At 45.1% G+C, this 21,012-nt stretch overlaps 1 long non-coding RNA gene across 1 annotated transcript in view; it reads right to left on the reverse strand.

Annotated features, from left to right (window-relative positions):
- LOC142838362 (uncharacterized) overlaps positions 1-20,209 on the reverse strand; it is a 79,136-nt gene extending 58,927 nt beyond the window's left edge. Inside the window, exon 1 of the long non-coding RNA XR_012908539.1 lies at positions 20,126-20,209. This is a non-coding gene — a long non-coding RNA (uncharacterized LOC142838362). The remainder of the gene's footprint in view (positions 1-20,125) is intronic.
- Positions 20,210-21,012: the final 803 nt, after the last annotated feature.

The following is a 21,012-nucleotide window of genomic DNA, read 5'->3' on the forward strand; positions in this document are numbered from 1 at the left end:
CCGTGTCTCAGAGGGTATAAAGCAGAGAGTGATAGACAGAAAACATGTGAAGCTCTCCTCTGGCCTCGGTGGCCAGCACACGTATCTACACACACATATGTGCACACACATACAAAAAGAAAAGGGTAAGACAAGACTATATACTTGGGGTGGGGGTTCTTGATTCCTGCAGCTACCACTATGCAGCAGGAAGTGAAGCTCATCCTAATTATAACATTGACAAACACAGTCACGGAGTGTTCAGGCCTTGTGCTACCAGTGTCTCTTCTCCTTCACCTTCTTGATTGGCTAACACCACAGAATAGAGTGCAAATACAATATAGTCAGCTTGTCATCCCTACAAAACAGGGAACTTTCATCAAATTGACAAAAATGACACTAAATTACACTGCAGGTATGTAAGACCTCTGCAGTTACACAGTCCAGAGTTTGAAGAATCAGGCTTAAGGAAGACAAAGTTCAACAGAGATGATTACACGAAGGCTAGATTTTCTTTTTCTTAAATTAAGAGTAGCTTGTATATTTAAAAATTTCAAGCGCTTCTACAAAAATCGTCCTCTCTAAAGGCTAGAAGCCGACATTCAATCTCTGACCAAAAAATAACATGACTATCATATCTCAAATCTTTTTCACATAATAAAAAACAAATTATTTTCTACTATGACATACAGTCTTAATAAAGCAGTTGATTCAATTTGAAGTCAGTTTGTATTGGGATACCTTCAGATAATGTGGGCCTCTTCAAACAGTGTAAGAGAAACCCCAAGCATCTGTCAATCACGCTCACCTCCAGCACAGCTGCAAGGTGGTGTACCCTGGTTGTCTCCTTTATTCCAACAGCCCCAGGTAGGCCTACTCCACAAGTCTGAAGAAACCAAGCTCACAGGCTCCAGATACCACACTACTTCTATACCAACAGGGCGTCTGCAAGCTGTTAGGCTGGCCTTGAGCAGGCCCTGCCTGCAAGCACAAAGCAGACTTCACGTGGCGCTCAATCATCACACTTGACTCGGTTCACGGATTTACCCAACCATCTAGAGATCTCCACTTCCTTCCAGAAGAGCTGGGGACCAAGGGAAATTTTGTATTATAATAATCTGAGAAAAGGCCTCACCAGCCAGGGGTGATGGCCTAGCTCTATAATCTCAAAACCTATGAGGCTGAAGCAGAAGGACTACTGTCAATGTGAGCCCAATCTAGGCTACACAGTAATCTCTAGACCAGGCTGGGCTACTGAGCAAGACCACTTCAGAAAACAATCTGGGGTGGTGGCACAGAACTGTATTCACGGTATCCTGGAGGCTGAGGCAGGATGATCACAAGTTCCAATCAAGCTATGCAAAGCATAGGGAGAGCCTGTCTCAAAAAAAAAAATAGGACCACAAAAACTAACCCCTATGTAATTGGCGCCAGTGAGCCAGGTGTGTACAATCCCAGCATGAAGAAGGATTAAACTCAATTTGAGGACAGTCTAGGTTATACAGCAAGACCCTGTCTCCAAATCAACGCCTCACTTTATCAAGATCCTGACATTAAATATACATATGTATTTGTGTATGTATTAGATTAAGTGGTTTTGCTTTCTGCCAACATCCTTCAGTCCAAGGTTTACAGAAAGGGTATTCGGAGAAAGGCTGAATGGGATTTCTAATGCAAAACCTCAAACACAGTGACTTGTCTCAAACAACCCTGAAACAGTGTGGTTTGCCATACCCATGCTTTTCCTAGTGACTGAAACACTCACTTCTGAGCTCACCAGAAAGAAACTCAAGGAAGCATGGCTGAGGATGACTCAGTATTAAGTTGGTAGACCTGAGGCATCCATTACTGTAAGGGATCAAAACATGATCAGGGAGTGTTTGGTCACCCGAGATTACTGTGTTTGCAGTAGAGGAGCAAGCTTTTTCCTAAACACACGGTTCTGGTTTACAGTCTGCTCCTTCTCCCCTAAGCAAAGCACTGCTCTTCATAAAAACACAAATAAACAAGAGCACATAAATGCTGAGAAGATTAAAATATGCGCACACATCTTCCTGGAATTCAAAACTCTGAGACTGGGGGTGGGAGAAGCTGGGGGAGGGAAAAGGTGGCCTGTCATTCACCAGATGACATTTCTGAGTGTGATTCCGAAAGGACAGCACTTGTTTTCCAGAAGGGATCCTGCAGTACTGACCTGAGGCACGGTGATGACGCTGTGGAGGAGGCTGCCAATCAAGGCTGATGCTAATGGTATTCCTGCCTCAGAAGCCACACAGGAGCTGAAAGAACAGAAGCTTGGGCCCAGCCATTCAGTCCTTGGAAGCTGTGGGGCCTAAACTTGAGACGCCTGGGGGTGCGAGGTTTGTCTTGGAGACCATTCAGGGAACAGCATTTGGTTTCCTCCATTTAACCAGGTCACCCAGGCATGGAATGCACAGCTTTGCCAGACAGAGCATTCTGGATGCCTAGGAACAGCGGCTTGTACAGGCCACTGATGCAGAGAGAGGCCAACTGTTTCCTTTTGCTCTCTGCTGAATGGCAGCCTTGACGTCACAACTCGGAATCACTGGAGGGACAAATAAGGCACAAGCCAAATGGGCTTCACTCTGTCCCAGTGAAGGCTATTTTAGTCTCATTCTGATACCTTCTGGGGCTGCAGACACAAATGCATGCAGCTTACACAGAGAGGAAGTCTCTGGACAAATGAAATAGACCTCTGGCCAGGGATAGCTCTGATCAAAACCCTGGACCAATCACAGTTTCTGAGTTAAACTTGTTTCTGACAGAGTAGCCTTTCCTGAGAAAGGCCTGCAGCTATTCAGATCTCTGCAGGGTTAGACTTCCCCAGTGTGTACAGGCCAGCCTCGGTCAGAGGGATGGTATATACACATTCTGGGGATACTTAAGCACTCATGAAAGCGGGTAGTCTCAGTACAACACAGACATTGTTTCAGAGATTTTAAGTTTGAGCAAGTAAATATGCAGGGTAGCACCCCGCTGCGGGGTCTAAGTCAACAGGTGAAAACGCTAGATGCTGGCAGCACAAACTCGCCAGCACTTGCAAGTTGTTTGTGTGAGTCAGAGTTGTTTGAAAAGCCGTCTTCTGTGTTTCACCTTTCCACAAAAACTATGAATTGTGTTTAGCTACGTGAATGTCAGGTCATCTCTTTTCAATATAATGCACTGCTAACTATGGACACCCCGTGCAATCTGCAGCTGGGATATGAAAGCCACCTTCCACTCCCTTCACAGAACAAGATGGAACTTTCTGTGGCTGCTCAGTATCTGCCCCACACTAAATTCCCTGTGTCCGTGGCAATTTGCAGCTTTTCCCAGCCTTAGGTTGAACCAACAGTGCTCGGGCAGCTAGAGGACAACTCAAGCTGTAAACCCAGGTCTGGAGGGGGGACGGATGGTACCTGTAGGAGGGTCTGAGCGCAGCATACTCAAAGGCAATGGAGAACTTTTGGGGGAGAAACACTTCTGAGAAGCTCTGTCATTTTTAGTAGCTTTTAAAAAACCCAGCGTTCCCAGAGCACTCTCCTCTGAGGTTTCCATGTCAAGCTTATTTCAAGAGAAGGCTCTGCTATGGAGAGCAAAGGTTTACATAGCCAGAGGTGAGATTATAATCCACGTTCCCCTCAGGTGGTCCTGTCAACCACTATCATCCCCTAGATGCTAATGACCTAATCTAGGCAGGTAACAACTGCTGGGTTCTTGGTCCTGTTGCCTAAAGGAACACCCAAGTGTGTTTCGTGTTCACTGATAAAGTAAGCAAGTAAGGAAAATAATCATTTAAAATGAGAAGGAAAACATGATTTTATAACTGCAGATTTTCTAGATGGTAGTCACTCTTGAGAGGTCAAATTTTATTCTAGCTGCATGTGGCTCTTCTATTTCAAGAGGTGGAAGTTACAATGGCCCTACCCATTTCCAGAGGCTTACAGTTTAAGAACTATAATTATATTTCTTCTGAACTCATTTATTATACTCCAAGTTTTCAAAAAGAGAACGATGGGATTTCTCAAACCATTACATGCCCAGAGGGGGTACGTCAATTTATTTTTATGGTTCTGATGTAAGGGTAAGAAAATGTACAGGAATTTTCTTCCAAAACTGCATTCTGATTAGAACTGTTTAATGTTCAAATCCCTGGTATAAACTTCAGTAAACAGTCAGTCACTCATTAAGAAGCAACTACTGTAAGGCGATATTTAAAGTGGGAGGGGCCACAAAAACCTGTGATTAAAATCTTCCACACGTCTTTATCCCAGAATACCCCAGCTGTCTGGGTACTCAGCAGTGGCAAACAACCACTGGGCTCTAGATGTGATTCCTGTCATAAAGTGTCCCGCTTTGTTTGTTCACAAAAGACCTAGAACTTCATGTAAAGAACGCTAGTAATATTAAAGCTTATTTTTAAATGGATTAAACACATGATCAGACACAAACCTGAACGAGTACAATGTCCACCATTCTTCATAATAAAGAAAGGGGCACACAGATAATTCTGGGCTTTACTGAGTTTCTGCTCCAATTGCTGGTTTTGTTTTTTTTTTTTGGTTTTTTTTTTTGTTTTGTTTTTTCGAGACAGGGTTTCTCTGTGGCTTTGGAGCCTGTCCTGGAACTAGCTCTGTAGACCAGGCTGGTCTCGAACTCACAGAGATCCGCCTGCTTCTGCCTCCCGAGTGCTGGGATTAAAGGCGTGCGCCACCATCGCCCAGCCAATTGCTGGTTTTGGAAAGCTTTCTAAATGGGTTAGTTCTAAAGCCCTGGTTGTTTCTACTCAGAAGGACCAGGAAGATGAGCCACTTTGTTCTGAGAGATCCTGAGAGTCCAGACTGACTATGGGAACCAGAAATCTCTTCCTTAGCCTGCTTCCTTGGGGAGTGGGGTCTGCAAAGAACTCAAGCTCCTCAATCCGCCCAGGAACAGGAAACACACCAAGCTGCGCTGAAAAGCTTCTGGCTTCTGGCTTCAGAACCTGCCAAGTGTCCACATTTACAAACTAAGGTTGAGCTAGCCCACCTGTCTGCTCTTCAGCAGGGCAGGACAGTGGCTGTTGTGTCCAGTGTCCCTGTCGTGCCCCCGCCCCACTCTCCTGACTGTTTCCAGTCTGATGGCACTGCTGGTATTTCCCCTTAGTCACTGTACACACCACAGAACTGGCTCCCCCACTCCACCCCCCGTTCCAGATCCTCTTCTGAAGGAACACTGGATGAAGACTACATTCTTGCTCTAATTTATTTGTGAAATAAGTAACTTTTGAAAAGTTTTTCAATTTCTCACCCAAACAAATCTTGTAGTGCTCACTCGAGTGTTGGAGAGAAACACTCCACTTGCCTTCCTATCCATAACCTATCTGAAAAGGGAAACCTCTAGCTGCAGTCTCCACAGCTACTCGGTCCCACATCCCCACAAAACCTAGTGTTCGTGTTGACGGAGCAGGCACAGAAGAGCTGTCCTGAGTGCAGGCGCCCAGGTTATGATCAGATGCATGCTCCATCATAGCCTCCGACTGCATGCATGCTGTGCCTGTGCAGTGAGCTTCCCCCACAAGCCTGGAAGCTTCCTCGAGTTAAAGGAAGAAAGAGAAAGAAAGTGGAAAATGAGGTAAAGGACGAAGGGTGAAAGGAAAGGAGACAGAACGGAGAACTAAAGTAAGGAAGGAGGGACAGAAGGAAGAGAACCGCTCTGCTCACTTTTGTAATCGGCACCTTGATGGTTTCCTCTCATTTCTCATACACACAGTTTATTACTTCCTGGCAAGTATGAGAGCATGAAAACATGAAGACCCCAGGACCCTTAAACAACACCCTTTGTGGCAGTGGTGCAGAGACGCAGACCTGGGGGAATCTCCCACCTGCCACCGGCTACCAGTGTGTCTATGAGTACGAGACCCACACTGCATATGCATTTTTACGAAGGAGGATTTCTTAAGCAATGTCTTTGTATTCGTACCACCCGCATGCACAAGACTTCACTACAAGATTTAGATTTAGATTTAGATATCCACTTAAAAGCAATCAGTAGCGTCAGTGGGAATGGAGAGTAACCTCAGGCAGGACAGCCAGGAAGGCCGGTCATGTCACCAGGACAGGATGCTCTTGGACACTCAGGACTAGACGAAATGTAATGTTTGGTTCCTCATCGTAAGACTTATTCCACAACATCATAAATAGGTCACTTTGTGCCAGCATAGACCTCAGAGATGATCAAGTCTCAGTTCCCCATTCAGATGACAGATCCAGAGGAGAGGTTCGGGGGTGCCTGTGCAGGTCTCCCGGCTTCTTGCTCTTTTCCGTTCATTCACTAGTCCTCAGCACAGACACTCAAGAACAGAGGTGGAAGGGAAGGGGTGGCTGGGCGGATGCGAGCTCACGCCACTCGCTAAGGTCTGAAAGGTGTGCAGTCTCCACAATGGCAGCTGCTAGGTCAGGCTGGAGCATTGAGGGCAAATGACAAGGGCTGCAGAGAACGGCAATGAACTCGCCAAGAACCAGTTAAAGGCGTGAACCTGAGTGCTGGGCTGTATACTGCGGTAGGCTGACACGCACCTCACACCAATGGCAGTGCCAGGCGGGTGTCACCCATCCGTGCTGCCCTGGGAACTGTCCGAGGCAACACACACTCCCTTCCCATAACTGCACTAAAACCCATGTCAGCCGGCTCTCACATGGAGGAAACCCTCCCAGCAACGATGTTTCTCCACGAACACATCAACATGTGTGATCAGCTCAGGGAACTCTGGTCTCTCTGGTAACCTTCCACTGACAAAGGTAAAATCTCACTGCGTATTGTCCTCAGATGGTTCACAATTCCTATCCCGTGGAAACTACCATCTTTTCCTACCTGCCTGGTACCTGTACACACAGCAGTAAGGCAGGAAGCACCAGTACAGTTGTCCCTCCCTTGAGCCACCACAGCGCACCTGACCACCTCCATCTCACCTTACTTCTTTACTTACTTACAGTGGTGGAACCATGCATTACAGAAGGAACGACCCCTTCAGCATCTCCCAACAGATGTAAAACACCAGGGCCAGCTCTCTGATCTAATCCTAGCACCCGTCAGGGTCAAAGGTCTTCAGAAAAAAAGCATGTTCCCTTCTGTTTACTGCTTGGCTTCATACACACACACACACACATATATACATACACACACATACATGTATATATACGTATATATGCATATATATGTCTGTGTGTGTTTATGTATGTACGTATGTGTATATATAGGATCCTAAGTATTTTATGAAATAAACTCAAGTGCTTTCAGATTTCTGCCAGATATCCCGGAAATACATGGCTTTACAAAACAAATGTGCACATGAGAGGGGTCAGGCCCTGCTTATCACTGGGTGGGCAGGCAGTTTAAATCCAGCTTTTAAGTTAATATTTTAATGAAAACAAACTACTCGCCATCAGCTCAGCAGGGTCAATCTTGCAGAACTGGAGTGTCACTCGGGAGCTGGGCTATGTGTGAAGTACTGAGGCTGTGTTCACAGGAGAAAGTACAGTATATAATAGGCACTAGGACCATGTAAACAAGTCTATGAGGACCTCAGCACTCAGGATGTTTCTTAGCTGCACTCAAGGCAGACACTCTGAAATGTGAACTTGAAATTTCTCCATTCCTGAAGCTGCAGGGCCTGGTAAATACCTGTCACTCAAAGAACAGCACTAGACAGGGACAGAACACTGTTCTCAGGAGCTGCTCCCAGGCATTCAAATGCCAGTCCACCCTTTGTGCACTGTTTCTACTTCTAGCTTGAGTAAATACTTGCTGGAGAGGTTACCATGGGGAAATCAGTACACAGTGGACAAGAGGAACCAGACACTAAATGAAGGAAGGTGATTTTCCATACAGTATGTTTCACCTGACAATGCAAATTTATCTGCCGGCTCCATCTCACAAGACTCTAGGAGACACAGTAACAGCAACCCCCAAGCATCACGTCACCCTTTAGAGCTTACCTACACTTCCCTCCTCCTTCCTTGAAGCTCCTTGCTCTTCTTCCCTAACACTGCAGCAAGATGTCAGCACATCCAAAGACACCTCATAAGGAAGAAACAAACACCAACACACAAGTCTCAACAGGTGCCGTCTACCACATTCCGGACACTCAATGCTTCCTTCAGATGCCATTTTTACTCCTATCCTCATCCGACATGGGCCACCTGTGCTGTCAAACCTGCGACCAAGTCCTACAATTGTTTTTATAAACACAGCACAGGAGAAAAACTCAAGCTGCAAAGAAGACCACATACAATGTAGTGCCAAATTTTTGTGTCTTAAGAGTGTTTTTACCAATGTGTATTTATATGATAAAAATGGGTATCTGTTGAGCACCAGAAGAATGCTGTAAATAAAATCTTCAGCTGTGTGTGCGAGTGTGGTAGTATAGTAGGAAGCAGAGACGAAGATCCCCAAATTTTTTAGTGTGCTGATTTTCTTACGCTAGACCATGATTCACTGACACTCATCTTTAAACTGTACTCCAGCCACCCACAAGATGTGTTGAAAGTAGCTCCTATTTCAAAACAATAAGGAAAGTAATCCTTTTAAAAGATGAGGAAATTAATTTATGTTGGTGATATTGCTTGCAGGGTACCACCATTTAGTAAGTAAACAGACAATGCACTAATCAACTACCAAGGAGGAAACTGCCAGGTAAGATCAGAGCCTACATACTGACTGAGAATCTTGTCTGGTCTTCAAGGCTGCTCTTAAAAGGCAAAATTAACTGGTGCTATTTTCTCTTCAGTTAATGCTTTAGCAGGTAAATGATTCCACTTTTTCTTATCCTCAGAGGCTGACACCATTCCAAAAGGTTGCGGAGAGCCCAGGCTCTGTTGAGTGGCAGTGATTTTTAGGCCATTCTTCCTTCCCCTTCAGCATGCGCAGTAGACGATTTGTTACAGCAGTTCTTACAGTGAAACAGGTGTGAATGAGCTCAAAGCAATGCTAGGCATGACGTGCCTTGTTTATCTGTTTGAATAGGTGTTAAAAAAGGGGGGGGGGCATAGGATTCTTGAACTTCTTATATAAGAGCTGGATCTCTCTGAGCGGCCAAGAGGGAGAAGGCAGTTTGATTTTGGCATGAGGTTTAGGGAAAGAAATGCCTTTGTAACTGGTCCTAAATATTATGGTAACTTGGATGAGTTAGCCTCCAAGGGAGAAGTTGCCACATGTTATAACAGAAGCCACTGGGCTTGGCAAGACAGAGAGCGGAAGAATTACAATGGAATGGCAGTTTCTCCATCATGGCAGAGGTGTGTCAGGACAACAACCCAGGACCAGCTTCCTTCTCCACAGCTTCAGGCTCCAAAGAACACAAAATGCTGGCATTAATTTCTAGTGAATTCCTAAAGAAAAAGGTTTTACTTTCTCCTGACTTGAGAGAAAGCAGATTAACCCTTGAAAATGGGGGTTGCCAGCAAAATTGTGACTCTGAGATCTTTGAGAAGGCAGACTTTTCAACTTTTAATTCTGCAGCTCCTAAGGATGCCTTTGCTTTCCTGCACGTACCAGTATTTCCAATTTAAATGCTGAATGTGACAGTCTTGCCTGTGACCTCGCTCACCACTTTGAATGGCGTTCTCAAGCACAGATGCCATGCTCTGAAGCTTCTCCAAATCACACAGGTGCTACTGTCTGGCACAGAGCAGTCAGCTGCTAAGGGGTTTGTCTTGGTCTTACCAAGGCTTTGGTTTGAATATAAGTCCTAAGGTTTCTCACATGAACAAGAATGGAGTTTCTAGATAGTCAGACTATTTTTTTAAAGGTGAAGAAATATGGAAGAAAGCAGAAACCTTAGCTCCCTCTTAGGTGTGAACATGGATTCATGCAGTTACTTACACATCTAAACTCTGGGCCTGGGCTGGGGGACGGATGTCTTATTCCATGAAGTCCTTGCCACCTCTGTGAAGAAAGGCAAGCCAGGTATGGTGGCACTTTGTAGGTTCACTGATGGGCCATGTCTGACTTCTCAGTGAGCTCCAGACCAAGGAAAAGTCCTGTTTTAAAATACGGTGGTTGATGGTTTTGAGCAACGACATCTGAGGCTGCCGTCTGGCCTCCTATGCAGGCACATCTGCTCACAACAAAAAGGAAATGAACCTAGGGGTTATATAGGAAAACCTAGTTTTTTTATTCTGCCAGAAATCAACTTGCACAACTAATGGTGAATGGATTGGGCAGGTGGAGCACTAAATCCTATCTAGTTCTGACTTACATTTTTAAAAAACAAACTTAGTCATAATTACCATTTCCAAAAGGAAAAATAAATATGTAACTGGTAGTGAAAACAGCACTATGGATCCCCAGTTTTAAGAAACAAAAACAAAGTTAACTTTGAGGAGAAAAAAAAATGGTAGGAAATACATACAACTGGTTTCAGTTTGCCTAGTTTTCCATGTGCCTCATTTAAAAAGCAAGGGGAGATAAGAAATAGGTAACAAATAGAGTCTGTGTCAAGAAGAGAGGCGGGGGGAAAGTCTAGACACCAGGAATTGTTTAAAAAATGTAGAATTTGCTGAATTCTTAAGAGCACTGGTGTTCCTTACATGTCAGGGCAGACCAGTGTGGAGTACAAGTCAAAAAAAGTGGTCCTGGCTGTGGGCAGCAGAGAGGCAGGCAAGAGTGTTCATCTCAATGTGTGGATGGAGAGGATACCCTAGAGGCAGGGCTGGATGGATTGACACATGAGTCTGCCATACCCTCACATGCTTGTGCTCTTTCCCTGGCCCCAGCAGGAATTAGAAGCAACATGTATTCCACTGCACAGCCATTTGATATGATCACAGACATGGCTGTCAGTCCATTCAGGCTCAGCGTGTGAGCAGGGAAGATCAACCATGTGTCAGGACCAGCACTTTGTAATGTGGTGAACACAATGAAAAAGTTCCTGCCTGCAGGCAGCCACAGTCTAGCAGGGCAGAGCGACAGGCATAAGGACAGTGCCTAGCACAATCAGAGAGTGGCCAAGAGCACTGGAGCAGTCACCCTAAAGAGGCTTAAAATCCTGTTCTGCCAATTAAGCTTGGAAATGTTAGCTAATTCCTCAGTCAGTGACTTCCTTACATGTAAAATGAAACAAGGCCAGCCTCTTGCACTGTTGAAGACTCCATGAGATGAGTCCTAATGCGCTTTTACCACTGTAGCCTGTTAATACAACAGGTCAAATAACAATGACTATGGTGGTCATTCTCCCAGAGCATCAAAGAAAACACATGAAGGCCATGTTCACTTCTTCCCCAAAGACCAGACAAGGAGGTGACCCTTGTTCACCATTCTGTCACTTTGTTGGCCCACTCTGGGTAAACCAGATGGCTACCAGAGCTGCTGGGCCTGATGCTGCTGCTGAGGTAAACTTTTCTGGTGAAAAGAACCAAGCATGCTCTCCCACCAACAGCACCATGATGGTCATGTCTGTCCCAGACGAGGCTGAGAAGCAGCAAGGCAGAGGGTTCAGGAGTCCAGCCTCTGGAGCCAGGCTTCCTGGGTCTCCGGCGCTGGTCTACCACTCATTAACTATGTAGCAAGGTCCATAATGCCTAGTGGACCTTAGAGCTTAAAACCAACACAGTAGTGGTTAGAATAATCCCTATCCCATTGCGTGATTGTAAGAACCAAATCACTAACACAGTAGCTGGAATACAGCAAAAATCTCATTAGTAATAACTACACAATGCAAACCCAGCAAGTGTATTATCTTGCTAATACAATCCAGAGAAACAAAGAGCAAATAGGCAGTCGGATGGCCCCAGAAGAAACCTGTGGCTCTCCCATCAACTCTCTGAACTAGTGTGAGTACGTCATGTCCTTCCAACAATTCATCTTTCTTGTCTACACAACAAGTCATTCACATGTGGGTCAAAGATACTGAGAGGCCCAAAGCAGTTACTTTAGTGAGCCAGGCATCTCTCATTTAGTAACTCAAGACCAGAATGTTTTGGTATCACACTGGAGTTTCAGATGGAAGATGTTCATGTGTGAGAACATCAATTTGTGTCTTAAGGAATTAGGGGTTTTGGAGATTTGTGTCTGCATGGTGTAGTGCAGGCTAGTGACCCTGGGAGAAGAGCTTCTATTTCAGTCTCAAATACATTAAATACAAAGTGCTTTCTCCATAGACTTTTTTCCTTAAGTTTTTTGTTTTGTTTTGCTTAAAGACAGGGATTCTTTGTGTAGTCTTGGCTGTCCTAGTACTCTGTTGACCAGGCTGGCCTCAAACTCGCAGATATGGGCCTGCTTCTGTCTCCTGAGTGCTGGGATTAAAGGCGTGCACCACCACCTGCTGTCTCTTAAAGTCCTCAATAGACTGGGCCAAGTACACTGGGGACAGTGATACGCTTTAGTCAGAATTCCCATTGACTTGAAAGCTAAAGGGACATCTACCCTAGTGTTTGATCAAACATCTGGGTTATATGCCAAATTAGCAATCACACCATCCTTTCAATAGAGGGTAGTAATTCAGACGGTTCTCTGCTAAGGCAAAGCCTCTGGGCTGTACAGTGACTTCACTTTTTGTTACACAACACAGGTAAGTCAATGAAACCATGTTCCCCTGGAAGTGCATGCCAAGTCTACAGAAAAGCTTCAAAGCACATCTAGAAGACCTGATGCATGCTGGGATGAGTCAGAAAAATGCATTCACAACCCCCCAAGTGGGTGTCTGAAGCACCAATGTCCAAACACAGTGCTCTGAGTACCAAGTCGAGTCTAGGAAGAAGGGGGGGTATTAAAACAGTGCTCTCCCAGACTGGCAGAGCCATTCCAGGCTTCCTGCTGTGATGGGCTTCTAGTCCACACTTCTTCCTGTCACGTCCAAAGACGCAGAGAGGTTCTGTGGGAAAATCCCTGACTTCAGGGGCCAAGGGAGATGGTCTCTCAGAGCAGATTAGATGGACAGCCACTGGAGCTAGGTCAGTCAGCCGCAGCAACACCTGTTTATAAGAAGAAGCTGACAAGACTGCACTGCAGACCTGCCTGCACACGAAGGGAAATGCACCTAAAATGTGCCATGATAGTTAATTTTATGCACATACACATGTGCATACCCAAACTGATTATGCAATGCTTACTATGTTAGAAACTGCACTGTAACTCATTGAATTCTTAGGACAGCCCCAAGAGAAAGGTGTTCATTTCACAAATGAAGACACAAAGAGTAAACAATTAGTTCAAGGACACAGAGCAAAGAATTCTATTAAAGGGGACTGTCAGAGAAACAGAACACACCAAGACTGGTAGACACTACCATGGACTCATAATCTGCAAGCCCCCATAGTCCTCTTTGTTATTTCTTTCAGCACAGAATGTACTATGTGGGGGCTGTGCTTCACTTGTTGATGTCTCCGCACCTCTTCACTTGGCAAGCCCCTTCTACCTCCGCCACCCCCTCATCTGCTCTTGGTGTCAAAGTCTGCTAATACCTCCTCCATTTGCACCAACTCTTTGTGGTTGCCCAGGACCCAAACTGCACTGTTGTTTTCATGGTCTCTGAAAGCTCTTCCTCCGACCCCTTACCCTGAAGCCTACTCAGAGGTTGGGTCCTACATGCTACTGACCCTTTCCCTGGCTCTATCATTACAATTCCCTCTCCAGTTGTTTGTGCCATCCTTAGGAAGCATACTTGAAAGGCATGCCTCTGTCCCAAGTCACCATATCCCTCACTAGTGACTGATCCTTCTCTACCACCTTGATTTTGGCTTGCACATGAAGAAACCCTTCCACATCAGCCTTTGGGCTTCTTGACTCCTATCCATAGCCAGCCTCTCCCGTGTCCCTCATCCTCCAATGACGAAGCTCACTAGGTCACTGACCTGCTTTTACTTCTGCACTTAGAAATGAGGGTCTTCCCTGGCTTCTCCTGGTACCTTAGCCGCCTTTACCACCTACTCAGGGTAACACTCCTCTGCCTAGCTAACATCACATGACCCAAGCAGTACTCAGCTCTTGCCTGCGGACTCTGTTTCTCCCTATTATGACACTTCTTATTTTGGCCTTTCTCACCCGCGTCCTGGACAATCTCAACTGAGTTCTCATTGCTGGTCCTTTCACTGTCCAGGCCACACCCTTTCACACACCAGCACAGGGCTTTGCCTAAATTCTTCTGATCCCTTGTGACTCAGTATTAAAACTAATTTGTTTATCACACAGCGAATGGGGCCCTCCTAGAGCTGGCATTCATGGGACCTCTGCTCTCTTGATGGTCTCCTAGTCACTTTGAAGTTCACTGTTGCCAGCCACCATGAGACCTAGGGAATGACCACTCAGGCACTGCTATTTCCCATTACCACCAGCTGCTCCCGTAGATAAGGCTCTTTCTTTCCAAGTCTCATGCCCAACACCACCTTTCTCTCTACACTGAGCTCAAAGTTCCTTTACCCGGAAACATTCCTTGATCCCTCTGCATTGATTAGCCTTTTATGCTTCCAAGTTGCCACGTGGCTAGTTTATTTGTCTCCACTTTTCTACAGCTTTTTCTCTATTTCTCTCTAACTTGACCTGTGCACAGGTCTTTAGGACAGAGCTTTAGGCTCTGCAATGACAACATCAGGCCCTGGTGCTCAGACATGCACTGGCAAAACCCTACACCTGCAGGGTCTCTGCAAGGACCAGCAGCCTTCCATGTCCAGAGTCTCCGACTTAGCCCTGGTCACTCCTCGGACACTGTCTGGAACCGAGGGAACAGGGCTATGTGGAAAGATTCTGTTCCAACACATAAATAAGTGAGTAAGTAAATACATAAATAACTAAATATAGAACAGAGAAAACACAGTCAGACTTGGTAGCCCTTAGATCTCATTATGTAGACCAGGCTGGACCTCTAAAGTCTTCTCAGAGAATACAAAGTTATCCTAAGATATCAGAAACCTTTTGGACATCAACAATTTAATTAAGGTGAAAGAAAACTTCTTATTGATTAGCAACTGTAGATCAGAAATAAAGCCTCAATATTAAGAAGGGGTAGTGCAAGGCTTTCACGGTTAAGATTTGATTACATAAGCAACTCTAAAACAAACACACAATTTTCATTTTCCCCCAAGTTTCTATTCATTTTCCCCCAAGTTTCTATCATAAAATTTTATTTGAACCTGATCTGGGTTCTAACATGTCCCTCAGCCATAGTACCCATCCACCACTCAGCAGTGTGGCCACATGGTGTCATTTATCCCACTATGAGTGTCCTCCTGGAGTGTTGGATCCATGAGCTCGCTACTTCTGAACGTGACACTAACTCTAGGAATGAAATACAGGGCCCACCGGGTGCTGATAACAAGAAATACAGACATAGCTCTGGAGTCCAATAGCCACATTATTCATCAGTGCTAGCAAAAATGACTCCTACTACTCCAAAGACAGACAGACAGACAAACCAAACGTTCTCAAAGCAAAGGCAGACAGATGTGGCATGCTCCAGGGATTCGGCATTGCACTGGTACAGTCTAAACTCTTCCTGGCTCACGTTAACGTTCTGTGTGTCTCTTGCCACATGAGTTGAACTAGTAGTCACATGGTGCTGAGGGGGTGGCTCAGTGGGTCAACATCATGCACCTAAAGATGCCCAGCACACCTATAAATGGGGGGAAGAACAGGCATGCTGGCCTGCCTGTAATTCTATAGCACTCAGATGAAGACAGGACCCCCAGAACAAGTAACTACCTAGACAGGCAGAATTGGCAAATTCTACATTCTGGAGAGAAACCCTACGTTCGATGTTTTGAGGGGGGTGCGCGATCAAGGAAGACAACCAATATCACCCTCTGGCCTACACATAGACACCTATCGACATAGGTGCAAGCATGTACTCATATGCCCACATATACATATAAAAACTAACCGTATCACCTCATAACCACACTTTACAGACACATGTAATTTATTTTAGTCCTCTTGAAATGCATATTAAAAGAATTTCAATCACACTGTACATGGCTAATGCAAAAGTAACTAAACATCCAAAGTTCTTACCTATGAAACACGGAAACAAAAACAGAGAGCTGAAAGCTGCAGAAAGGACAAGGACGAGCTGCTCGCACTCGCTCCATCCCTTCACTGACGGGCCTATGCTTCCAGCTACATCCAGATGTGTACACTGGATGCTTGTCTGCAGATGCCTACACCTCATCACCAGACGTCACAGAGCAAAGCGCACCCAGGCTCCTAAGAAAGCTCAGTACAGGTTGGTGGGAAATCTGAAAGGAACCGTGAGAGAGACTACAGGGCTAATCCCACGTCTGAGCTTCCCACCTACATTACCACAGGGCTAAGAAATACCACATCTCCATGCCACACAGACAGCATGAAACCTGGCACTGGTTGTGGAGTTCAGGCCAGTCCTGGTTAATATGGCTGCTACAGCGTTTTGCCAAAGTATATTAAAAACTGAAAATAAAACCAACTAAACAATTTACAATTGCCCAGTTCCAATAAAGTTCGTATGAAAAACAAGTATTATTTCATAGTCTCTCAAACACTTAAAGCAAAACATCTTTCTCTGACAGAGCGGGAAATTAAGGCAACAAAGTGAAATCATCTTGATGCACATCAAAAACAATCAAGTCCTAACTCTAGCTGAATTCTCAAGTCCATTTTCACCGCTTAACCAGAGGGTAAACAACGTGAGGTACTCCAGCGATCAGGGAGCCACACCACTAAGCAATCTAACATCTGCTAACATCCTTACCCATGTTCTCTCCCCCAAGGTAACATACATGCGCTGTAATTAATGGGTAGACACATCCCCTGACCCCTGTACACAGCCACAGGTTGCCATCTTTTGATTAAGCCCAGTGGAATGTAAACTATTTTCATGAAAAAGTACAATCAATAAAAATAAAACTCCCCATTTTTCCTACCAGGAGTAACCTCAGGACCAGATGGGCAGACAGCCACATGGAAATCGCAATATTCTGAGACATAGTTCAAGTGGAGCTCTAAAGGGATGAATGCACTGCTATGACTTATAGTACTCTTCATACTGAGACAGACGGACATCAGTGATCTTCCGGGTCACTGACTAGGGAGAAAGCTAACTATAAAAAAAAAAAAGAGTAGGAGAAAAATAAAAGGGGAGTTTGCTTCCTTCCACTCCAGCCCCCCACTGCCTTGAATGAAAAGAGGACAGATGGCAGCCACCTTCCCCTTTAATTAGGAAGGGCGTCTCACAAGGGACCGGCAGGCTGGCTTGGCACCATCCTTAACAAGAAAAGTTTCGATGGGAATGTTCTGCTTGTTCACCCTTCAACCTGGTCCCCATTTTTAGTTTACAAATTGAAGCCCTGTAAACTGAACCACATCATCATGTCCATCACGTCACTATCACAAGGAAAATATTTAAAAATGTTTGCTGACTCAGGAATCCTCAGATGTTCACACGGGGTGGGGGTGGGGCCTGTACTGTTTGAGATGATGTCGTCCACGCTCAGTCTCATCTCTGCAACTTAGAGGTAAAGGGGATTCTGTACCACTGCTGCTAACTTAATCCCTGCCACAGGCCACAAGAGATTCAGACGCGAGACACCTCTTCAGCTTCCACTCTGTAACACAGCCATGCTGTCTTCTACCCTCAAGAGCATTCTACAGCAACGGCAGTTCCCTCTATAAAAATTTAATTACAAACCACAAGCCATACTGTTGCTGTGTTCTGCTTGCAAAGTCACAGTCACAGAACTTTGTATTAAAATTGAATCAAGCCACCTCTAGAGACAGACTCATTCAGAAATCAAATGGGATCACAGATACAGGCCCGCTGTAGATTTAAGCTGCCGTCACAGGCTCCTACACAGGTGACGACACTTCTTTGTATTCAAAAGGCTAAAAATCACATTCTCTCCAGATCTACAAGGTACGAAGCCTCCTAACAGAGAAAAAGTTGGTTCTCTCGACAGACTAGATCTCTATCCACTTTATCCTAACTTTAATTTTTTTAAACATATTAAATATTGTGTGTCCCTTGGCACCTTTCGATTTCCTTACAGATTTTAAAATTTTTCCCTCCTGATTGCGAACCCCCTCCTCACTGGTTTTGGCACAGTTCCTCTTAGGGGGTCAGAGAGACTGCTGTACACCTGCCCTGAGGGCACACACTGTTCCTGCTTCCAAAGGAATCAGGCGGTGAACTGGGCTGTTTAGCTGAAGGAGCTCCGGGACAGCATGTGAAAAGCTTGCCTGTCATTGTCACTTAATTGAGACAGAAGAGCCAGTGGGGTGGGGAGCGAGCAACTGAGCCTGTTTTCTTGATAATACTCAGTCTCTAAAGCAAGCCAGCATCTTAGATATAGGAAGACAGAAATGATTAAAGAAGCAATTACATCTCCCATCTCCAAACAAAATGGGGAAACGTGGCCCTCGTCAGGCACCGAACATCTAACATTGTTAAAAACAGAAAACATGAAGACGAGACTGAACAAACAACAAAATCCCAACATACTTGGCTTTCCAGCTGCAAGCGGGTTGTGTGCCAGGCGGCCAGTGGTTGCTTCCTCCGGACCCTGGTCTCACTTTAGAGGCTGTGCGTGTGCTAACACACCTGGGGTTGCTGTGGATCACCAAAGCACCTGTGCTTCTCTCAGTGCCTCAAGCTCACGGTTCTGAGAACAAGGAACCCCAGGGCAGACTGAGATGACCTCTGGATGCCACGTGGCTCCACTGTTGTTGTTACTACACAGACACACACTTGTTACCTCCAGTACCCTGAGACCAACATATCTGCCCCTGTGACTCCACTCGCTGGCAGTCTCAGGCTCAAGGACGGAAAGTGCCTTAAGACAAGAGCCATGCAATCAGCAGTATTCTGCACCATTGGCTTTCTTTAGCTTGGACACTGTCCCGGGAAAACCATACACGACTAGAGGAACCACATTGCTACTCAACGTGACTGCAACCTACCGTGATTTGAAATCTACCATATATTTAAAATCCTCAGGTCAGAAAACAAAGTTGGGGTGTGTAGAGGGGTGGGAGATGGAATTGGAAAGAGTTATTGGGAGAAGAAGGGAGTAGATACAATAAAAACACATTATATGCCTGTATGAAATACTCAAAGAATTAACAGAAATATATTTTAACAAGCAAACGAAATAGAATTCTAGATTATTTCGCTCATTAAAAACAGAAAACGTAATCTTTATAATATAACCAGTAACGAAGCCCATCTGGATAATTTGTTTCTTTTTAATCCAGAAAGAAAAAACCCATACATATAAATGTGACGTTTGTTTGGAAAATTACTTCATCCATGTGCTGTCCAGCTCGTAAAAACAAGCCTCCTTTCCAGCAAAAGGGGACACTTTGACCTTGTTTACTGCAGTGTTTTGAAACCGCGGTCTCGTAACTCCTGACATCACTGGCCATGCATTAGCACCTTTGCTGCTGCTGGCTGCACAAGCTGCTCCAGCTGCCTCGCAGAGCCCACGGGCGAATGAACACCACAGCACGGCCAGGACGGTGGCAGTAGCATTTGTACCCACAATGCACACACGGGACCATCGTGAAATGCCCCAGTTTTCTGATCATTCTTACCGGAAAGCAAAGGCAAGCATGGGACATTAGATTGTAAGTCCATGCCCAGTCCTGCCTGTTCTCTTTCCACCCAAAAGACTGGCTTCCTCCTTCACCTCCGCCATATTGGCAAGAATTCCTGTCCAGAGCTTTACCAAAGGTCTGGCCTCACTTCCATCCGCATGTAGCTCCCCACAAACTTTCCTGATAAAGATTAAATTTTTACAGTATTCAAGTAATTCACAGAGTGCTGTGCTGAGGTCTGGTAACTGACAGAATACACGTCTGGTGCTGTATTTAAAGCTACTTGTTTAAGTAAGGAACTGCCTCTTCTAAGGCTGACACACTGTTCTCTTGCCTTCCTCAATTGTTAATGTGAATATGTTAAAGCAAAGAAATGCTTTAACTGGACTCGCACTGTAAGTGCATCTGTGAAAACCCTGTCCATCACCCTCCTGAAATAAAATTAAATCCTGACCCTTAATGTTCATGCCGTTTTACACAGTAACAAGAAGCCCATGTTAACTTACGTGATGCCAACTGAGAACTATCTTGGTTCCTTTGCTAAAGGCACCTATAAGCCTTAAGCCCTTAAACTACAGCCACAGAGGCTGAGAGAATACAAAATACATACCAGAGCCCAGAGCCGTGAGTGGCACTGTTCCTCAGAGGGGTAAACAGAAAACGCCAATTAACAACATAAAGCCAGGCTGAAGAACCGAAAGCTCCAAACACCAAGCTGCTGTGCCACGCAAACTTCAAGTCTCCTGTGAGGAAAGGTGATAGATTTAAGATCCTGCAAGCCAGAAATGAAGATCGCAGAGGCTCCATGGTCAAGCACACTTGGGAAACAGAAATCGTTACCTTCCGAGAGCAGCAGGCCCTTCGTTTGGATCACGAAGAAGTGGGTGGCTCTCTCAGTAATCAGAACCGTTTTGATTTCCTCCAGCGGAACCACCCCCACAGCCTATCTGGTTGGCATGTTACTTTTTATAATGAAAGCAAAGTCTGATTCAATCTCAAAGGGAAGGGATAAAAAAAAAAAAAAACACAACAACCTAACAGCCTTTTGGCTAGGGAACCACACATTCAGGATTTAGTATCAAAACAGAATGAGAAAACAACGTTTTCCTCAGAAAGTTTCTGCTCCTAGTATTTAGGCCGATTTACACTTTATGTAATCTTGATGGCTCAATCAGGAAGTGAGAATTTTAAGTGCGTGTGTTATGGGCGGGAGGAGTCACATGACCCACAGCAAAGACAATTAGGCAGTAGATTAGCACAGCGAGAAAAAGAAACTTAAAAGGCATGTATAAATAGTATCCTTGGGATATACGGAGCCACGAATGGACCGTGGCCTCTGTGAAATAAGGATTTGTTTGGAAGCTTTGAAAACAAGAACCCCAGACTGTTTAAAAAAACAAAAACAAAAAACAAAACAAAACAAAAAAACCCAAGTGAGATTAAAGCAGCGCACAGAGAAATGAAAGCTTAATTATCAAAGGGGTTGTTTCCTTGAAG

The sequence above is a fragment of the Microtus pennsylvanicus genome, chromosome 19 (assembly GCF_037038515.1).
Source record: "Microtus pennsylvanicus isolate mMicPen1 chromosome 19, mMicPen1.hap1, whole genome shotgun sequence".
In the NCBI taxonomy this organism is placed as follows: domain Eukaryota; kingdom Metazoa; phylum Chordata; class Mammalia; order Rodentia; family Cricetidae; genus Microtus; species Microtus pennsylvanicus.